A 6,000-nucleotide genomic window follows, 5' to 3' on the forward strand; every position below is an offset into this window, starting at 1 on the left:
CATTTCTTTCACAATGGCTAAAATACTGTACATTCCCACCTTCAGGCATGCAGTTTTAGCCAACAGCTCTGAAGCTAAGTACTGTGACTGGAGAGACTGCTTTTATGGACAGAGGGGTCGGAGCTGTGGTTGAAGCTGAACACTTCTATGGGCCCATATGGGTAGCCCAAATCTAAGAAGCCACCATTTTAGGATTTCTGGATTTGTGGAGCATCCAAGCTCAGTTGAACCAGAAACTTCAGTTGAAGGTGATTGTGGGAAAGACATACAAAAAACCTGGGTCCAGAGCCTCTGGGAACTCCTTTTGAAGTACCAGTATGTGTTTACAATAGTGCCATTGGACCTTGGAGACATTGGCTTCTTCCAGCATAACATCGACCTTGCAGATTCCTGCACAATCAGACATCACCCTTGTTGTCTCTCAGATGAGATGAGATCGACAGGCATAATGGAACTGTCAGATAGCTCCTGGAGATCACCCATCGTGATCGTCCCCAAGATGGACCTGGTCTTACAAATTTCATCCGTGTCTCTGCCCCATCTTGCATTCCCACGTGCACACTCTTTAACAAACGCTCATGCCGCAAGTAATTCACCTATCACCATTTACTCCCGTCACTATTTTAGTTCTCCTCTTTCCTCACATCCCCGCTCACTTTTGTGGATACTCATAGAGCTCCCAAGTGCGCATTATTCTCTTCTAGCCTAATCCTCAGTATTTGATCTTCTAGCCTGCTCCTCGTTTTTGACTTAGCCTTTCCAATTATATTGTTGCTCCCTCGCTGTCTCTCCCATGTACAGACCTACTCGCTCGCTTCCTGGTATTCTTTTTGCTTAGCGATTCGGCTTGGTGTTTTTTCTCCCCTGAGTCCTGCACAGGATCCATTCACCCTATCTGCCCAACCTGACACCTGGCACTTCTGCATAGACTACTAGAATCACCATGAATGATCTCTTCCCCCTACTTCAGGTCTACAAGTCCCTGATTTATATTGCTGGATCTTCCTGTTTTACTTTGTTGGAATTCTGTAGCAGCTACTGGCAGGTGAAGCTGTCTCCTCAATCTCACCCCAAGATGACCTTCTCTTCAGGTCTTGGATTACCTCTGGTCTTAATGCTGTAGACACCATGAGCTGAGGCAGGCTGCACTCAGCACCACTTTAGCACATCATCAATGAATCCTGTAAACCCAGCCATTGAGCCACTTAGGGCACTCGCCGGCACCCACCCACTGACAGTCCATCTTAAGGACGATTGTACAGAGGAATCCATAAGTTTTTGGACAATTTTATGTTACTTTAATGTGTCCAATTACTTTTGGTCCCATGAAATGGGGGGCTTATGTATAAAAAGAGCTGTGATTCCTATATAGTTCACCCAATATAGACGTAAATACCCTCAAATTAAAGCTGACATTCTGCACTTTAACCTTTCATTTCAATCCAATGTGCTGGAGTACAGAGCCAAAACAGCAAAAATTGTGTCATTGTCCAAATACTTACGGACCGCACTGTATATCACAATGTGGCTTTGCTACACACTCCAGAGAATATTACACCTGCAAAATCTCATGAGGTCGCTCTCCCCCTGCAGACCCTAAAACCCCTGTGCTTCTTCCACCCCATGCTTTAACAGACTAGAAAACCCCTTTACAAAAAAGTATTCAAATAATGTATTTGTAATTATACCCCTCCTGTACTACTGTCTGCAGTAAGAAACAGGACAAGGGAGAAAGAATTCCACACTCTTTGCGTTCCACACCCCTGGAATTGACTGTGGCTTTGTATCTCTCCTTCCCCCTAACCATGCCTATTTTTTTCTCTTCCTCCCCCTTATAAGAGGAACAGAAGTTTCTATTCTGTTTCTTTGTCCTCAAGTCCACCCAGTTCTGCATTTCTCTCTGTTTCATTCTTTCCATGACTAGCACACCCCTTTTTAAATAATAGTGCAACAAAACTGGGAACACAGTAAAGTGAAAAACAATAGTCAGATTCAGCAAGATTGTTATACCTTTCACTGTACACAGGGTAGGGACATCAAGAATGCCTCACACTAAATGTGCCCTGTTGCAAAGGGAAAACTTTTCTCTTATTACATTTAGAATTGGCCTAAGGCATTGTGTGCTTCAAAATAGACCTACAGGTAAAAAAGTCATGTGACCTGTTGACATTATCATGCCCTTTATATAAATTAATGCCAAATACATTCCTCTTCCTCAGCAAATGCAAGAGGCATAGTGATACTTAGGCAAAACAAGGGCATTCAAATTGGACCAAGGAAGGAGTATGTAATCTGAAGGGAATCAAAAACCTTTTTTTTCTATTAATACAATACGTTTTTACATTGTAATTTTGTTTTATATATACTTCCATAATTACATTTTTCTATTGAATTATCTCTTCCTTTAGTTACTTTAAGTAATAGGGCTAATATTGTTCTTTGATGACTTCCAAAATGAGGTTTTACAATTGAAATAACTTCAATTATATCAAGTCTTTGACTACAGTAAATTAAGTATAAAATGGCAGATAATACAGGTAGAAAAAATAGAGAACCATGGCATTTCCTTGCTGCAAAAACATGATGACAACTGTATTTACACTATAACACCCTGAGGGTCAGAGTAATCCAGAATATAAAATTAAAGGAAACAGAGATACGGAAATCCACTCCAAAAAATACATGTTCCAGAAACCCTTGGGATACTGGAAAGGAGTAAGCATAACCAATTATGGACATCTAACATACCTGGAGTAAAACATCTGCCTCAGGTATTTAAGGACTGAAGGCAGACTTGTGTTTGTTTATTAACTAACTTGTATAAGAGGGACAAAATTGTATGCTTTTAATTCTGTAAATCTAACACAAAGAGTCAGTGAGTGAAATTATTAATCTTCTTTTTCCACCATTTTGAAGCAGAATCTAGAAAAACATTTTGACCTTGTACTGAGTGAGGAACACAATTTTGTAGAAAGGAAAATCTGGACTGGACACATGGTACGAAACCATTATGTTTTGCTTTGCTGCCAAATTGGTGATCTTTTTTACCTGGAAAACACCTGGATAACAGGGTTTTACACCTCCTTTTCCTGGTCTCATGTCTCAGTAGAGATCTCAGATCTGATTGCATGATTTTGTTAGTTAACGAGTTTGGTTGTCAAGGAGTGACAGAAGTAAGAGTATGGCAGTGGTTTAGGGGCTATATTGACTTTAAGAATGTATATGATAGCCAAGGTTATTGTGTCCTTTTTTCTGCTTCCCTCATTTAATCAAGTACTCCAAGTCTTCCCGGGTTACAAACAGTGGGGAAATTGATAATCAACAGAGATTAAACAACACTGTTGGCCTAGACATGCATTAATTGCCACACAGTGAGTGGTGGCAAGCTGGTATGTGGAACAAGTTTCCTAGGACAGGGGACAGGAGAGACAGAGAGGAACCACAAGAACATAGGAGAAAAGGACTATGCACAGTTACACTTGGTCAACTTCTTACAATTCTTTCATTAATTATAATTAGATATGTAAATCTTGGCAGAAAGGGCTCAAAAGAAAAAGGATTTTGGACAGAGGCTTTACACACTACTCTGTGTGTGTGTTCTGTACAGGTAGTCAGTGATAGCTATTGCAGTTGTGAGAGGAATAAAAGAGTAATTATGAAGAATAATGGTTTTGTGCTGGTCTGTTGGTGCACTGGTGCTTCTGGGGGACACAAGGGTCCTAGCGCCCTTCCAATTGCTAGGTGGTATAGTTGGTCACAATTTATGCAATTTGGGGTCACTAATTTAATTGTGGAATTTTTTTTTCAGCATTTTTCCCTATAAAAGAAGTGTTCCTCTGTAGGTGTCCATCACAATAAACCACTGAACTTCTACAGTTTATACAAGAAATCTGTATGCAAACCATGATGCAAACAAAAGTTTAGGGTGAAATACAGATGCAGCCATTCAAAATGCACAGTACAACCCTGTACCGCGTGAAATTATCTACAGTTCACCACGTTATACTGCAGGACGTGATTGGCTGGCCAAAATGACCGACAGGCGGCACTCATGGTGCATTGGTTGTTAGTGAAACAATTGCTTCATTTAATCTCTTTACTGTGCATGTTTAAATCTGCTTAATATTGAATATTAATATGGAATTTTACAACTAAAAGGAAATTTTAGTAGCTGAGAATAAAAAGAAGAGGAGCATAACGTGTCTGAAGGTCATAAACGATATTAATTTAGGAACATAAACATGTTATGTAAACTGTATATGGCTGGTATTGGCAGTTTTAATAAAAAAATACACACCAGTATTCCACTTTATTCCTAAACATTTTAAGCATCAAAGTCTTTCATTGGATTACATACTGTGATTATTTTGGAAACAATTTTACGTGCTCCTTCTGACTATATTAAGTTTATATACTTCATAAAAAGTTATAATGCTTTAATCTTTTCTATAAATACTTGCGCTCGTTATTGCAGTAAAAGAAAGGCATACTTTTAAGAATTTAATTAATAGGGAATATAATATGGAATCGTGTAAGAGATTAATAACGATATAATTATATTCATATAGCTCAAATTATCACAGTAGTATACTTTCTTTGTAAAAATCTGCATCTGCATTCACCCGTGATTACTTGGAAACTTTTTGCTTGCCCTTTTCAGTAAGAGCTTAAGTTGTCAACTGCTGCATTGGTATAATGGGTTAGGCATTTGACTTGCATGCTGGAGGTTGGGGGTTTGAACCTGGCTCTCGCCATGAGTTTTCTTTTAACAAATAAACATTTCTTTGAAAAACAAAAATAGTAAATATTATCGACACTATATTGAATTAGTTGGTATTTCTAAATATCGCAACACGTTCAAAGTTATTATTTTTTTGATACTTTTATAATAACATTTGCATGACTAGAGATAGTCATCTAACACAATTGTACACGTTCCAGATTTTTGTGATCTTTGAGAAAATCAGATGAGATGTACCTCACAAGAAAACCAAAAAAGTAAAAGTTTTATAAAAAAAACATAGAGCTCTGATCTTTTTCATAGTCATATACAAGAGACACAGAGCAAAAGTATATCTGATTGTTTTTCTTTTTTAAGAAACAGAAAGCTAAATGGCTAATTAGCACACTCATAACATGCTCATTCAGGGCAATTCTGGATTACCCAGACGACATCCTGTACCTCCAGCAACCTCATTTACTGTCTCTTGCAAAAAAAGCCCAGCTATATACGTTGGGAAACCGGAAGGAGACCGCTTCAGAGAACATGTTAGGGCTGTGAAGATTAAAGATTTCTCCAAGCCCATAGTTTCTCATTTCACCTCAGATGGCCATGATCACACTGATCTCTCAGTCTCTGTTCTCAAAGAAGGGTTTCTCAACTCCTATAGCAGAAAATCTCATCCTGAAACTAGGTGCACACCATCCCCCTTCTCTCAGTGACCAATTTATTTTCATGTAATCTTCTCTATTCTTATGCAGGTTTCGACTTCACACCTTTCTTCACCCCTCTCCACTTTGCACCACCTGTGTGGCCTCTCTACCTCTCCCGCCTCCTCCCCTCTCCCAGCTTTTGTTCTTCTGTGCTATTTAATCTTTGCTGTCTGCCCCGTCTTTCTCACACTTGAAGAAGGGTCCACAGCCAAAACATTGTGTTTTCTCTCTTCTCTTTTCAGCATGGAATAAACCTATTACCTGTTCCTTTGCAGACTATGCATGCTAACGCAGCTACCCATCTGAACCCACCTGAACCAATTCAACCTAAATTGCTAATTGCTGTGTTAAAGGCAATTCAGCTGCTGTCAAAAACAAAGACGTCCAGGAATGTTTGTTCTTGAGTATTATAATTATGGTGTTTTGAACTTGATGCATTTATTGAAGAGGTGTAAGTGGTAATTGAACGCACATAGTTAACAAAAGTGCTTACCATAACAGTCAAGCACAAGTGTTCAGAGGAAAATGTCAAGGTAATATTAGTTCAACCTAAGCAAACTCCTAATT

This window comes from Lepisosteus platostomus, chromosome 4, assembly GCF_059453375.1.
Source record: "Lepisosteus platostomus isolate fLepPlt1 chromosome 4, fLepPlt1.hap1, whole genome shotgun sequence".
NCBI classification, from domain to species: Eukaryota; Metazoa; Chordata; class Actinopteri; order Semionotiformes; family Lepisosteidae; genus Lepisosteus; species Lepisosteus platostomus.